Raw genomic sequence first — 17119 nt, 5'->3', positions numbered from 1 at the left:
ATATCAGAAAAAAATTTTTCACGGAAAGAGTCGTTGGGCACTGGAACAGCTGCCCAGGGAGGGGGTCGAGTCGCCTTCCCTGGAGGTGTTTAAGGAACGGGTGGATGAAGTGCTGAGGGACATGGTTTAGGGAGTGTTAGGAATGGTTGGACTCGATGATCCGGTGGGTCCTTTCCAACCTTGTGATTCTGTGATTCTGATATTATGCTCTGAGAATCTGCTAAAATCTATCCCCCAGGAAAATAAGCAGCACAGAAGGCAGGGAAGCTGGAGAAGATGCACCACCTCATCCATCCTCTTGTGAGGATCAAGTCCAACCAAGCGCTCCGGGTACTCATTTCATAGAATCACAGAATGGGTTAGGTTGGAAGGAACCTTAACGATCATCCAGTTCCAACCCCCTCATGACGGGCAGGGACACCTCCCACTGGATCAGGTTGCTTACAGCCCCATCCAACCTTGCCTTGAACACATCTCGGGTTGGGGCAGCCACAGCTTCTCTGGGAAGCCTGTTCCAGCGCCTCACCACCCTCATAGGAAAAATTTCTTCCCAACATCTAATCGAAATCTACCCTTTTCCACCTTTTAGAAGTGTTGATGTGGACTGGCTGTTTTCACACCCTCACAATTTTTCATAACAAGCTCCGCCTCCTTCTGTCCTCAAATGATAAGCAGCCACGGCATTAAAAATATTCAGATTTAGCAAGCGCACACCTCAAAGCTCCGTCTACAGGCTCAGAGGCAAAAGCCCAGCACAACAAATCATTACTGGATCCCCATCTCCATCAAGACTCCATAGAGCTGCCCTGAAAAAGCCTCTGCCTGTGGAGAGAAACGGAGAAGCGTAAAAAGGCACTTTGCTAGGTCACTTATTCCTTAAATGAAGATAGGAAATAATCCACGGCGAGTTTTAGTTAAGTGAAAAATCAAGTACAGCCAGAAGAACAGCTTCCAAAACACAACCAAGCCCACAAGGAACATGCAAGTCCACTCAGTGGCTGGTAGCACTTGGTAGCTTTTTATGTGTTTTTCTCATCTAACAGTTAGATTTGTTTAGATAAATTAATAAATATGGTTATTTACATAGCGAGATAAAATGATGTATTTAGGGATTTTCAGTAGAAGGAAATTCTTTCATGGTAATCATAAAACGAAAGCAAGCCAAACCTTAACTAAAGAAACATGTCCTAACACCGAGAAACTTTTATAATTAATCCTTGCCTTAGATCATCTCTTAGAAAGAGTTATGAATCTAATTAACATCAGTTGAGAAATTCCTCCTGTTTCAGAAATTGCTGAAACCAGACACTGGGTAACAGACAATCTGTAGCCCTGCTATCCCATGACCAATTTCTGGCTAAGCCCTGACTCACCGCATTAACTCCAAAAATACTTCTCAGCATTAGCGACAGCTCTTCGCAGGCACAGGAGAACACACAGACAGCATCGGGGGGAGAAGAAATCCCCTCCAATCTCTGCCTCTTTACACCAACGATGAAGACAACGCATTGCTAACACCTTATTTTGGGGGGGGGGGCTTATTTAATAGAGCGCCGGGGCTCTTCTTGGAGGAGTTACCGGTGTACAGGCGGTGGCTCGCAAAGGCTTGGCCAAGGGCCAGCCCCAACTGGGTGCGCTGCGAGGCTGAGCAATGCCTTCAGCTCCGTAAAAGATTTCTGCTGATTTTTGGGTTAAAAAAACCACCACCACCACCAACAAAAAAAATATAGGATGCAGAAAACTCGACACACAACCTGCTAAGAACAAGCTGTACTTTGGAAAGACGTGCCACCATCTCCAAGCATCTGCTGTCACCGCTTCCCCGGCGCTGCCCAAGTCCTGTTTCGTTGCTCAATGTTTGCCCTAGGAAGGAAATGAGTGTAAACACGGCTTCAGAGACAGCGTTCCCATACGGATGTTAATCCTTGGAAAAGCTGGGCAGGATGGAGTGATTTAGAGAGCCGGGAGAGCTCCAGGAGCAACAAATCCCACAAATATACAAGCTGCTAAACTTGTGCATCCAGCCAAGCCCTTATAAAAAATAAAGCACATTTTGGTCTTGACTCACTCTGAAGCAACCTGGAGGCAGTTATTTCAGAGCCCCACCAGTCACCTGAAAGGGCTGAGGTTCTCCTGTGCTTAGCTTAGGGATGCTTGGTAAAGCAACGATTCCCTATGTGATTCCCGAGCCTGAAAAGCGAGCGTGATCCGGCAAACTCGCAGCGCTTCGCTGGCAGAAGCACGACATCAGCAGCATCTCTCCAATCCCAAAATCATCCCCTGGTTTCCACCCTGCCCGAGAGGCAAACCCATCCCTCCTTTCTCTCTCACAGCAGCTTCATTTCTCCAAACGCCTAAAGGAAAGAAGAAAACAAAGGGAGAAGGGCAGCTTTATGGCATGCTCTCTCCCACTCCCATCCAAACCGACCCTCGCACTGCGGAGTCCAACACCCAGATACCAGGGAAAAGCACGGCAGGAATCACGCTCTGCTGACTACCATTGTCTTTACCCTCTCCAGCCTTTCATTTTCTGCTTTGGGGTTTGGACGCTTACTCCCAGGTCATTTCCCTGAAAGTATGTGGATTTTGGAAAAAGAGTGCTGCTTTGGACGAACTTTTTCGGAAGAATCGGTCCTATGTGAGCCCCTTTTTGCTGTGTTTGCAGGCAAAGCAGCAACTTCCAATTCCCAACTACCACCTTCAGGTGCTGCTGTAATGCAAACTACATTTAAATATATACACACACGCACAAATACAATATTATTACCTTATTAAAAAGCATTGGGTTTGTGTTCCCATGCATAGACTATGCAGCAGCTTGTTTATTTGACTTCATATAAAGCCACCTGTCTTTGATGCTATCCCATGGAAAGATCCCATATCAGATAAAGCAGTGAGCAGAATTACGCAGCCAGCGCGGTTCGCACCCATCAGGTGTGGGAGATGAAAGCAAAGCACCGGAGAGCTGCATTTGAACTCCAATCCTGCTTCTTGTGGGAGTAAAGAACTTAAAGCCAAAAAGAAACGGTTTTGTTCCACTGCGGTGGCAGCAAACACGGGACTGTTGAGCAAGCTGCACAGAAGCTTAGTTCACTATTACTTTGCTAAAACTAGCACTTCACATTAAAAATCATTCATGTACACAGGAGATTTATTTTATAACATACCTACAAGTCATTCCAAACTGCATCATCCTCCGTACGAACAAAAGCCTGAATTTTCTGACCACCATAATATCAAAGTGCTTGCTTGTACATGCAGGAATTTATTTTCACAGGGTGTTTTTAACTCCCTGACTCTGTTTTTCTTTTCACCTAAAAAAAAAGCCCTGAACCCTTGAAGGTTATAATGTTATATCGATCCTCCTCCTCCCAATCAAATTTTCTCTTCTTCTTTCCATCAGCTGAAATGCAGAAATCCCTTCCAGCTCATGCACTCAAGCCCCTCAGCTGCCTGCAGAGCAGTTGGTCTCTCCTATCTGTAAAACCAAAGCCGAACAACCAAAGCTGAAAATCATCGAATCATGGACTGGTTTGGGTTGGAAGGGACCTCAAAGCCCATCCAGTTCCACCCTCTGCCATGGGCAGGGACACCTCCCACTGGATCAGGGGCTCCAAGCCCCATCCAACCTGGCCTGGAACCCCTCCAGGGATGGGGCAGCCATCACTGCTCTGCGCACCCTGGGCCAGGGCCTCCCCGCGCTGACGGGAAAGAATTTCTTCCTAAGATCTCATCTCAACCTCCCTTCTTTCAGCTCAAACCCATTCCCCCTAATCCTCTCCCTGCATTCCCTGATCAAAAGCCCCTCCCCAGCTTTCCTGCAGCCCCTTTCAATACTGGAAGCTGCTCTAAGCAGCTTCCCAGAGCCTTCTCTTCTTCAGGGTGAACAACCCCAACTCTCTCAGCCTGTCCTCATAGGGGAGGTGCTCCAGGCTTGGATCATCCATGGGGCTGCCTCTGGACTTGCTCCAACAGATCCACGTCTTTCCTGTGCTGAGGATTAGCAAAATTATAAGGAAAAAGAGTTCAGCTTAGCCCTTCCAGCATTGGTTTAAAACACATATCACAGAATCACAGAATCACCAGGTTGGAAAGGACCCACTGGATCATCGAGTCCAACCATTCCTAACACTCCCTAAACCATGTCCCTAAGTACTTCATCCACCCGTTCCTTAAACACCTCCAGGGAAGGTGACTCGACCCCCTCCCTGGGCAGCTGTTCCAGTGCCCGATGACTCTTACTGTGAAGAATTTTTTTCTGATATCCAACCTGAACCTCCCCTGGCGGAGCTTCAGGCCATTCCCTCTTGTCCTGTCCTCTGTCCCTTGGGAGAAGAGCCCAACACCCTCCTCTCCACAACCTCCTTTTAGGCAGTTGTAGAGAGTAATAAGGTCTTCCCTCAGCCTCTATCTATGTCGCATAGATGGGGAGAGACGCTCATAGTTTCATCCTTAGAGGTGGTCAGAGCATTTGTAGTTCAACTGGAGGAGAAAATATCCAATGCAGGGAATTTCATATCAACTAGCCCGAGCCGTCAGCAACGTCAGTAGTATCAGCACTGCCCCATCGCCTGCCAGCGAGGGAATTTACTATCGCAGAGGCAATGCGAACCCCGAACGTTCATGCAGTCCTAAAACCAGCCTCCATCCCTCTATTTAAAACACGATCATAAGCTGCCACCACCTACTTCATAAGATTAAAAACTGTTTGCAGTGACTCTGCTTGGCAAGCTCCTAACAGGTGCTCCAGGCACCTTATCTATAGGAAGAAAGAAAATGCTTCTCATTTATATATATAAAAAAAAATCCTCCAATTTCACTTAATATCCCCTCCCCAAATCCTGAAAAAATTACATCTGTAGCCCTCTTCACAGTTCTAGTTTCTTTTTTTGGGAGGGGTTATATAAGTGTCTGAAGAACACTAGGAATGTCAGTGGTTTCCCCTCTCCATGTGCTTAGGGTACATGACATCACCTTCATCCACCACCAGGAATCAATTCTCTCCTCTTGGTTCACTCATCTCCTCCCTGTAGATGATCCCATAGCTTCACACCACGCTGGAGACCTCCACGGTGGCTGCTGCAGCACCAGCAAACCTTCTTCACAAGGTGGACTAACGTATGCTGAGGAACGTTGCTACCTTCCCAACGGTCCCAAAATGCGGGGCAGCAGGAGAGCACACAAGGGAGCGCCTCCTGAGTTCACACGAGGTCTTGAGGAGACCTGGATCTGCTAAGCCTGTCACCCTGAGCATGCAGTAATTAAGGCTAAATAGCTCAACGAGCCAGTTAATACAGCTAATGAGCTTCCTCAACGGATGCCTCCAGTTCTCTTTCACTTTCTCTAGAGAAGACATCATTAAATCAGGATGTCTTCTGCCCACATGTGGCCTCCACTGCCGCACTGGCCCAACACACCTAAGCCGATAAAATACTTGGGCAGCCCCTCTCCTTCAGAGACTCTCATTTCCCTAAAAGAATTCAAAACAACAACAGAAATCTGCTTAAAAAACGTCCATAGCAATTTCAGATAATTTTGTACAAAACACCATCATTTCCTCCACGGTGGATTTTAAATATTTACCAACTTTGTTCCCATATTGTGATGAAGCCAAATCAAAACACCGAGCAAGCAAACACAAAACAAGCACTGCCGCAGTGAAAAATGTTTCAGCCCCGTGATGATATGAGCACACAACTGCCGAACAGGTGGAAAACGTAACAAAAGCAGCGACCACTGAAACAGGGAAATAAGATTTTGTGCTCATTCAGTACAATACATATTGTCTTCCTGTAAATTAGTTAAATAATTAGTGCTTTCCTGCTACAGCTTTTATTCCTGCAAGTACTCCTCGCTCTTGGATCTTACGCTTCACACAGCTTCTAAGCGTATTTTTTTACAGTTCTTACTAAATAACCAACCAGAGGGGGGAAAAAACACACTAAAAATTGATGAGGTGGTGAAGAAAGTCTCGTATGGATTGGAAAGTGGGAAAAAACAGAGTTTTTGTAAAAAAAGCAGAGTTTATGTAAAAAAGGGGGCAAAATGCAAGTGTTTCAAAACAATAACAGTGCAAAATGGGTTGGGAGCTCCTGGTTTTATAGTCCGGTAACAGAGGAGCAACTTTTAATGGAAAAGCAACAAATTCAAAATTGAAAATTGGTTACAAACGCCTGTTCGTTGAATACTGACAAACCAGATGTGCCGCTGTCACTGCTGCTCACGGCAAACGCTCAGCCCTGCCTGCTGAAACGCTCCACACCAGGCTGGCCACTGAGACCACCCCGAGCGAAGCACTGGTACACAGGACCTGGCCCAGCTCCCGCGGGACAGGTCAGGATTGCTCCCTGACCACAGCAATCCCTGCGGGAGAAGCCTTGGAGAGAACATGTAAAACTCACCAGATCCCTCACAAAACACCTGGAAAGAAATGCCAAGAATGAAGCTCCCTCCTACATCAGAAAGGCCCCAATTAAATTGTTATAGGAGCTGATGAGTACCCTCAGCTCCTGCTTTTATGGATTTAACGCCAAGTAAAACGCTGGCGGGTGTTATTCTGCATTTGCTGAACGAAACCCGGCTGATTCCTGCCCATCAGTAACGAGGCATGGGTCTCACTGGGTGCCCCGCTTACAGGAAGGAAGCCTCTCCTCAACTAGGGCACGCTGAGAAGTTCAGGGTTGCAGAGAGCCCTCTGAACCACTTCTCATCTCTCCTTGTAGTGTTCCTGCTCTCTTCCCCCTTTCTGCCCAGCTTTCATATCTTTCCCTTCCTCCTTTACCCCTCCAACCTCTTCGTAGGATGGTCCACTTGCTTCCATCCGCTGTTAACGCAGATTCCTCTTCGAGGCTGTGGATTGTACTCATCCTAGCAGCTCCACTGGCCACAGAAGATGCCACCTTTCTTGTCGGTCACTCAAGAAGAGGCATTAAGTTCCACCTGAGAGACATCCAGCATGGATGCTGAGGTCTACTTTGCACTAAAATGCTGTTAAGTGTCATCTCTTCTGCTGCGTTTGAGATCAAACCGCTGTCACCAACTTCAGAAGGCAGCAGAAGCAATTTCTTCCCTAAAACCATGAACACCTCCCATCCTTTCATAACGGTCAGTCCTCACCTTTAAATTTGACATCTGAATCTACATGAAGCCATTGTAATTCAGTCTGAGCAGCCCCAGCTCCCAGCTGCTAGAAACCACTTTAAAGATGCATTTCTCTCTAAATAGGACAGAGGATCAAAGTGTTGGCATTGGTCAAAGAAATGCAGGATAAAGGTAAAAGAAGAAAAAAAGAAGAGAATAAAGTGCCTGTCCCAGGATCCAGGCCACTGCAGAGCATTAAATCCCAAGAAATGGGTGTTGGAGATAATTTATGTACAGCAGACTTCAAGTTCACCTCTTTTTATTTGTTGTTAAAGGCATCAGTTAGCGACGTTCATAAACCACAGCCCCAACACACACACATGTTTTCCACAGCCAGGCTATCAACAAGTTAGAGCAAAGATGCATTGACTGGACAGAGGATTTGCCCGCAAACCAAGAGTGAACGTCCCACCCGTCCCTGGGCACTACCTCAGCCGTAATACATCAAAAATACTAAATTCGCTATTGGTTTGGGGTCTAAAATGGCACATTCCATCTCTTAGCAACTTGAAACTTTCTTTTCCAGGGGCAATAATGTGTTCAAACTAAAACTGAGAGATCATTGAGGCTGCATGGTTAAAGAGCTAATGAAACATCTACGGACACATTTGCTTGTTCGCTTCATCTACTTAAACAGGACCACGGATGCACGTCCTAGGCCCTACATTTTAGAATCATAGAATAGTTTGGGTTGGAAAGGACCTTAAAGCCCATCCAGTTCCAACCCCCTGCCACGGGCAGGGACATTCCACCAGATCAGGCTGCCCAAGATAGAATCGTACAACAGTTTGGGTTGGAATTTTCTCCACAAGTGCCTTAATGGAAGGAGCCCTATGCCTGAAAAGAAAACATGAGCAAAGCCATAGAATACTGTCCATAATGAAATTTGAACAAACAAAAGGATGAACTTCCATCTCGCCGCTATCAAAAGGAGGCAGGAGGTGGCAGCTCCATGGTGGCCAGCGGTACGCCTAGCCCTGGACTTAGGCTAGCAGTTTGCCAACTTTATTCTCCAACAGTGACTTCTGATGATTTTAAGCAGCCCTGTGTGTTCATGTCTGCCTGGATCTCGTCTTATCCCCTGTTCCAAACCAGCGGAATTAAAAATTAATACCACCTAGGCAACTGCTGGAAAGCAAGTACCAAAACAGACGATACAGAGAGCTCCTATCGCCGACAGCTTGCAAAATCTTATTGCTCATCCTTCTTAAAGCCTCAGTTCCTCACGTTTTGACATGCTCAAGGTCTTAAAAAAAAAGATAAAAAAAATAAAAAAGAGAGGCGGAAGGTACCAAGTCCTTACAATCATGGAAGAAACACTTAAATCAAAAACTTCTAGGGCTTTATGTTTTTAAATAACAAATACGATATATAATCTATATACTTTGGTCAGCTGAGTCACTTTGAAATGGCTGCTCTTGGCAGGACTGCAATGCGGGTTGGTTTACCACAAAGCGCGCAATAAACTATTACAGCGAGTAGTATATGTTTCTATACCTTCTCCCGGAGAGCAGCATGAAAAGTCGCACGTCCCAAACATACACACAATGCCCACGGTCTTGATAACCTCAAGCACAAGGATGATGGCAATGAGAGGGCTTGAGAAATGCCCACAGGTTGCTGGCAGGGACACCTCCCACTGGACCAGGCTGCTCAAAGCCCCATCCAACCTGGCCTCCAACACCCCCAGGGATGGGGCAGACACCAATTCTCTGGGCAGAATTATTATTATTATATGTTATTATTAATAGTATCCACTCGTTTTATAAATTTTCAAAAATTAAACACCAGAGGAAAAACTAATACTTCTTCTATCAAAACAATTTCTAATGGAATCCAGAAGAAAAAGAATATTAATACTCAGGGCAATCATTTACTTTGATGTCTATATAATATGCAGTGACCCGTAAGTGGAATGAGCTAAAACTGTCATAAATTCATTATGAGAAATCATGCTTTGAAGTATATCACGGCCAATTTGAAATGAAATGGGCAATCTGGAAATAAGATAATTGCATGGTGTTTAAAATAACTAGCTCTAGTAACAATCTCCTTTCCATGGACTTCGATTTCAGCTTCAAATGCATTTCTTCCCAAAACATCGGAGAGGCTGGCTTAAGCAAATTGAAATGCTGTAATTACTTAGTACTGATAGCGGTAGGGCAGCACTCATTTAGGATCTCAGACTTGGAAAAACAATATCCAAAGGATGCTTTTATACTTTTAATTTCCTTGAGAAAGGGAATCTGGGAGTCTGCGCAGCATAAAATGCACCAATCCAGATCCTACTGATGAAGACTGGAGGAATGTACATCCAATAAAGAACTACATATTCCCAGGGGAATTTCTTAGCTATAGTCTTATTGAAATAAAAAGCAGAATTTCTCTTCACAAGTAGGGCACACCACTCACTTTGCCCGGTCTGTCCCAGCTCTGCCTGGAGGGAAAAGCATTTGCAGCTGCTGGGCGAGGAGGCTGGTGGGCATCCCGCCTGCCCACGGGACGCCGCTGCCTTCATCCTGCCATGAAGCTGCCACCCCTGGCAGGAACGAGCTTGATAATACGCTCCTCACTCCTTCCCCTAGTTACTTTGAAATTTGAATCCCCACCTTTCATTTCATCACTTCTCCTGTCGCTGCACTTTTGTCCTGTGGTTTATTCCTTGTGCTGGAGAGAGGAGCAGCTGAGATGGGGAGCATCGCCGCGAGGAGCCTGTGGGACCCAGGGTTTGGCTGATGCAGCATCCAGGCAACGTGGATGCCTCTCCTTGTGGGAAAACGTGTCGGGGAGCAGCCCTCAGCCTCTCTGCTCTCTTTGCCAGCTCCCAGGATTACAGGAGACAGAGACGGATGAGCGTCACAGGAACCCCTGCACGTTCTCAAGCCTTCATGCATATCTGACAGTGCTCACTTGGTCATTTTATTATTCTCATGCCCCAGGAACCAAAGAAAAAGGGAGTCTTGATTTGTTTTCCCCTCCCAGAATGACCCAAACTGGATTTTGCAGTAGGTTTTTGCGCTTTTCCCCCTGCCTGGATTCCAATACAAGAGCCAACAACCTCTTCAGGGGTTTTGTTGAGCTGAGGCTTTATCTCTGAAAAATAGGAGAAGGGCAAATAGGGCGGCGAGAGGCAGAGAAGTAACAGCATCTCCTACATATATAGAAAATACCTAGATATCCATCCTTGACAGTGGGTAATGAACCAATTCGATGCAATTGTCCCAACACTTGCTCCTGGAGCTGACCCCGTGCCAGCGGTGGGACGGGGTCTCTTGGTGCCTACAGCATCAAAAGCAAAGAAGAGGTGAATCTCAGACTTAACACACCAAAACTCTCCAGGGCAGACAAAACTTCTTCTTTATAACAGCTTGAGGGCTGTTAGTTGGGGGCATTTCTGGTTTCTTTCTCCTCCTGAACAGAGCATGAGCAAGGAGGAATTGTGTATTTCGAAACACGCTATCATCGCAAAAAGGTTTAAAATAAATCATTGTGAAACTACAGCCTGAAATCTTAGCACTGTAGTACACATTAATACGATATCGACTTTTCATTTTCACAAAGCTCTTCACCCAAGTACCTCAACAGAGTTACGCATGTGAAACACAGCAAGTCAAAGCTTATCCAGCACTTGTGAGCAGAGCCTCTAAACACTTCCAAGTATCAAATGAATTGTATTCCCATCCTTAAATTTGCACCGGTAGTATTTTGCGTAGAATCACACAATCACACCATCCAGTTCCAACCCTCTCCCAGTGGCTCAGGCTGCCCAAGGACCATCCAACCTGGCCTGGAACCCCTCCAGGGATGGGGCAGCCACAGCTTCTCTGGGCAACCTGGGCCAGGGCCTCACCACCCTCATGGTGAAGAAATTCCTCCTTCTGTCCAGTCTAAATCTGCCCCTCTCCAGTTTATCCCCATTGCCTCTCATCCTATCCCCACAGCCTTTGTGAACAGTCCCTCTCCAGCTTTCCTGTAGCCCCTTCAGGCACTGGAAGGTCACTATAAGATCTCCTCGGAGCCTTCTCTTCTCCAGGATGAACAACCCCAACTCTCTCAACCTGTCCTCATCCCAGTCTCTCAACCTGACCTCGTACAGGAGGTGCTCCAGCCCTTGGATCATCTCTGTAGATACATAGAAAGGAAAACACCACAGATATCTCCAATAAATTTAACCCCAGAGCACAGTGCTAGCTGATTTCTTCTTATAATTTTAATGCCTGGATCGGGCAGCTCGGCAAATTAGAACTGAACAGCTATTTTCCTAAATCGATCTGGAATTCAGACATATGCCAATATTTGCATTACACATCCCAAAATGTTTGTGATTGATGTCTCCATAATACATATTTTGCAAACCTATCTAAATACACATATTATACACGCTATCTGCACTTTCACGTATTACATTTTAGATCATTGTTATTTGTTTCATTCCACATTTTCTGCCAGGCTTTCAATTTTATAGGCTTTATCGATCAGATACTGCTGCCTACTTTTAATCTATCACTGCAGAAAGTGATATGTAGTGTTAAATACATAGAGCTACGGAGACTGAGGTTTTACGCTACCGAGTATTACGGAGCTGAGTGATGGAGAACAGCAGCTGGGCTGAAAGGCTTGAGACACAGCGAGGAAAAAACAACGCTCACACGGCTGACAGAAATTACATTTACAGGTAAGTGGAGCGGAAATCTATCCTTATTGGTGGGAAAAAAAGGCAAAATGTTGTCCGTGTTATTAAAGGTGGAGTGAGAAATAGCAAGAACGACAGAAAGAGGCAATTTTCTTCCAACTCCAGCAGGAATTCATCTCAACTTCTAATGTGCAATTGCACTACAGAGCTTCAGGATAACACAGAGGATTATCCCCGATTGTTTTGAGGGTTTGGATAACAAAGCATAAAAATCCTATTAAGTATCCTTTTGTGCCAAAGCAGAGCAGAAAAAGATTTCTATTAGCAAAAAGTTACAAACCCACCCAAAAACTGAACTGCAATAAATATAGAGTTAACCACCTAACACAAAAACCAGGTAGCTTGAGGCGCTTGGGATTTTCAGAGGTAGCTATAGCGTTACGGACCATCTCAGAGGACAACCGATTCAGCTCATCAAGTCTGCCCAAGCAAGGCTAAGCTGCACCAATATCCTACACCTCCTCATTTTACCCTTCCTGGTAATAAAATTTTACAATGGAGAGCCATTAGTGCTGCAAGAGTATGGAAATGAGGACAATTAAATTCATCCTGTTATAAACGTTAAATAGGCTGTTACGATTGTATATTTAGCATGAGGGTGTAGAGGTAAACAGTGAGTCCCCTCCAAACAAAAAATTAACAGGTCTTTAGAAGGACCGGGTGAAATGTGTTATTTATTCTGGTCACACCTGCTTGTAGCTGTTTTGGAATAGATTTAACCTTTTAAATTATTAATAATTCCTGATTTTTAGCATGTTAGCTTTCCCAAGCAAATGTAATGTAGGAATATGAATAGCCCTGGTTAGCTTTTACCAGTATTTAGGGCCAAAAAAGCCCATCCAGACCCAACCCAAAATTGGTAAAACTCTCTTTGCTTATGAGAACCTTTATCATAAAAACCTTGAAGAACCTACAGTCCCCCTCAAACACACAGCAGAGCTCTCCCCTGCCCCAGTGAGGGCTTGGGAGCCACTGTGGATCCACAGGGAAGTGAGGTTTAGTTTGAACACGTGGGGGTTCATCACCTTGCTTGGCACATGGGCACCACGCTGTGTGTGGAGAAGGTATCGTCTCAGCTGTGCCTGAACTCCCAACCCTGCTGGAGACCGGCTCACCATGAGCAAAGCCAACCTGCCCATCTCCTCAGCACCCCGAGAAACCATCACAGCCAGCCCTCCCGCTTCTGAGCACACCAACCACCACCACAGCAGCTTCTTCAGCTCCAGGAATAACACCACGCTCATGAGCTTGTGCGCACAATCATTTGACAATTAGCACCGTTTTCGTGTTTATATAGTCCAACACTTGTGATTAAAAATGAACATAGTTTGAAAACTGGTAGAAATGAGTTCGTTCTTTCATCTATCAACAGATCTTTACAGCTCTGACTCCAAACATCCTTGTTTTAGCTGAGCAGCTATTAAATGGTGCAGTGCAGAGCGCCAGACGCAGCGTAACCCCACATCTCCTGCACCTAAACCCTGTTACATCCCATCCCTAACTGCAGGCTACGAGGATGTGCAACTGTCAGATTTTCCCCACCAAAGTCAATGTGTCTGGCTTCATTTTGAGGATGGAAATGCTCAGGAAGATGCTGGGAGCCAAGATACCAGGAATGAAACCAGGACCAGAATGATCCCAGCCGCAAGTGGAGAACTGGAGAAACAGCCTGGGTAAAGAAGTGAATCGGGCTGATGGATAGGAGGGAACAGCAGGAAAACTACAACTGATTGCGAGTCTGAAACAAGCTTGACTTTTCTATTTTTTCTTATTTTATTTCCCCTCACCCCCATCAGGAGCCTACATTATAATTCAAGGAGGCCTTGGTTCTGCCAGAAAATGTCTTCACGTGGAGCATCTTCTGTTTCACGTATGGCGTACAGCCCTAGCACAGCCATCCCTACATCGTAGAGTATTTCTGCTGTACAACATCAGCCTTGCTCAAGTTCTGAGCCCTGCTTAAGCCTCAAGCCGAGAAGCCGGTGATTCCCTGACAGAGCCTTGTCTCTCCCAGGGATACCCACGCTTGTACCGGTCCATCTCCATCTCTCTCTTCAAACAGAACAAAAGCCTGGAACGCTGACCACAGGGCCCCAGTACAAAATGACAATTTGCCTGGTGTCTGCCATGTCCTCCCATTCACTGTATCTGCTCGCATGACCTTTTTTTTCCCTTGACTCAGAAATATTGCAACACCAAAGGCAGAGATGGCACCACATCAAAGAGCCTAAGTAATAAGGGAAGCGGTTTTCTTTTCACTCGAGCAGAGACTTCAAAATACCTTAAAAAAGTAACAGTGATGATAAGAGGACAAAAAAATTCCATTGCATCTGAATAGCATAATTCAAGCACAAGTATCAGAAGATAAGACATCCCACACCGGAGCAGCTCCCAGGGAACAGACTCTAATTCAGGTTACACATCTCATCCAGGCTGCGTTTCTTAAGGAGATGTGAGCTAGCAGCCCTGTGACAATAAATAAACGTGGGATTAAGAAACAAGAGAGGAGGGAAAAGGGCCGGTCGATTCTCCCACCACCTTTTCTTGTTCCTGAAATCTCTGTTGCCTGGAAATGGCTGCTGAGAAGACGGGATTATGTAAGCGCTTGCCAACTTTTCACACGTTGAGAAAACCAAAGCCTGAGTGATGGGTAGATTAACTCATCTTCTAAGCAGCGAACTAAAACATGTTTACTAAGGAGAACTCGAACAGTGAAACTCCCTTAAAAAACCCAAGAGTGACGAGGCCTTGACAATTCGCAGGATTAAAAAGCTGCATACATTACAGACAATGTAATCTCCTTATAGGAAGATGAGGAAAAGGAGAATAAAGCCTTTTTGGTGCGCAAGACAGTTTTTGTTTTAAAGTACAGACATCCTGTCTGATTGAAGACTTGCTTGCGTTACTGTCTTTTTTTATTCCCGATCTATATGACGGAGAACAGAGCCCTACCAGCCCTCCAACTCCACATTAAGTTATTCTTTCCAACAAACCCTCTGCTCCCATCAAACGTGACCCAGCGATAACAAAAAAGAGTAAGCGCTGTGCTGTAGAAACATCTTTAAATTTAATCAGGTGCTACAAGAAAGTAGTAACTAATGACAATGCAAAGTATCTCTATCTAGTTTTGACTACAACTTCAGGGACTGCGTCACCTCAGCAGACCTAAGCTTTCCTGAACTCTGTCTTCCTCCTCGTCCCTCACGTGGCATGTTGCCTTCTGCAAATACTCCAATTACAGCCGAAAACTGGTTTAGAATTTAACTTCCTAGACTTTTTCCTTTTTTTTTAGCAAACAAAATAAGGATTCCGCTCATTTTTCCTTTTTCTCTGTTTACCAACAAAGCACTGAGGTCTCTAAAATCATAGAATCATAGAATAGTTTGGGTTGGAAGGGACTTTAGAGCCCATCCAGCTCCAACCCCCCTGCCTGCAGGCACACCTCCCACTGGCTCAGGCTGCCCAAGGCCCATCCAACCTGGCCTGAAACACCTCCAGGGATGGGGCAGCCACACCTTCCCTGGGCAATCTCTTTCTCACCACTCTCAGAGTGAAGAAATTCCTCCTTCTGTCCAGTCTAAATCTGCCCCTCTCCAGTTTATATCCATCGCCCCTCGTCCTACCACTCCAAGCCTTTGTCAACAGTTAAAATGAGCAAAATGAGCCAAAAAAATTCTTGCAGTCACACTTCTTCCAGTTCAAAACAAACGTGCTTACGCTGGTGATAAACGTGAGTGTTCCGTGGACGCTGCTGGAAAAGGTGGTATTCTCAGCAAAGCTTCTGAGGCACTAAAAAGCCAAAATCTTGCCGCAAGCTGAAGCCACTGGAGCAAATACCTAATCTGGAGACCAGAACAGAAATTGTGTTGTGTGCTGATCAACCATGGCTTGAACAACAAGGTTAGGACAGCCCACAGAGAAATAAACTCCACTATTTACTACAAGAATGCACGTGTGGTTGTGTGACACAAGCGCACGTGTCTAGAAGAGGGAATATAGAATATCCACTTACATCTTCAGGAACGGAAAAATCCCTAACAATGGATTTTTGCACAGCTGCCCAATGATGGCAAACGGCAAATCCTCAGCTGGTCATAACGGTGATGACTCCACTGAATCACAGAATCACAGAGAATCACAGAATCACCAGGTTGGAAAGGACCCACTGGACCATCGAGTCCAACCATTCCTAACACTCCCTAAACCATGTCCCTGAGCACTTCATCCACCCGTTCTTTAAATGCTGATGTTCCCTCTTTGGTTCCACTAACGGAGGGGGAAAAAAAACCCAATCCCACGTGACAGAAAGCTGCAATGAATGAGTGGAGCCATAAGTGAAATATCGCAGCCCACTATTATAATTGCGAGATGTCTTCAAAAAGTTAAACTGGGCAAAGCCCCAGTTGGGCGATTACAAAATCTACATTCCTTCAGCTTCACAAGAGAAGAAACAGCTTCTCAGAAATGCCAGAAGTGACTCATCTGTGATTTTTAAGCCAATTCAACGGTATCCTTGTTATTTCAAGCAGGACTGGGAGTTTACCTGTGACTTCCTTCCTGTAAATGGAACTACGAGCCAGGAAGGTGTTCGAATCAAGGAAAAAGAAAGAAACACATAAAATGATTCTTGTAACCGCTGCGGTAGGAATATACTGTTTTTTCTATTCTGAACTGCCTTCCCTGTGAATTCTGAAATATATAAAATCGGGAAGAACAGAGCTAATAACATTCAGTTCAGCTCTGGAGTCCTCAGCAGAGGAAGGACATGGAGTGAGGAGTTGGAGTGAGTCCAGAGGAGGTCACAGAGATGATCCGAGGGCTGGAGCATCTCCTGTATGAGGCCAGGCTGAGAGGGATGGGATTGTTCAGCCTGGAGAGAAGGCGGCTACGGGGAGAATTCAGAGCAGCTTCCAGTACTGCAAGGGGCTCCAGGAGAGCTGGGGAGGGGCTCTTGATCAGGGAGTGCAGGGATAGGACAAGGGAAACAGTTTGAAGCTGAAGGAGGGGAGAGTGACGTTAGATCTTAGGAAGAAATGTTTTCCTGTGAGGGTGGTGAGGCCCTGGCCCAGGTTGCCCAGAGCAGTGGTGGCTGCCCCATCCCTGGAGGGGTTCCAGGCCAGGTTGGATGGAGCTCGGAGCAACCGGATCCAGTGGGAGGTGTCCCTGCCCATGGCAGGGAGTGGATATGGATGGGCTTTGAGGTCCCTTCCAACCCAAACCATTACGTGATTCTATGATTCTTGTGACTGCTGTGTTATGAATACATTGCTTTCTGTATTCCAAAAT

At 45.7% G+C, this 17119-nt stretch overlaps 1 protein-coding gene across 4 annotated transcripts in view; it reads right to left on the bottom strand.

Annotated features, from left to right (window-relative positions):
* C8H1orf21 (chromosome 8 C1orf21 homolog) overlaps window positions 1-17119 on the bottom strand; it is a 120532-nt gene that overhangs the window by 30809 nt on the left and 72604 nt on the right. The gene's annotated exons all lie outside the window — the stretch shown is intronic.

The sequence above is a fragment of the Cuculus canorus genome, chromosome 8, assembly GCF_017976375.1.
Source record: "Cuculus canorus isolate bCucCan1 chromosome 8, bCucCan1.pri, whole genome shotgun sequence".
NCBI classification, from domain to species: Eukaryota; Metazoa; Chordata; class Aves; order Cuculiformes; family Cuculidae; genus Cuculus; species Cuculus canorus.
The sequence above is the reverse complement of the archived record's forward strand: the minus strand, read 5'-3'. Positions and strand labels throughout refer to the sequence as shown.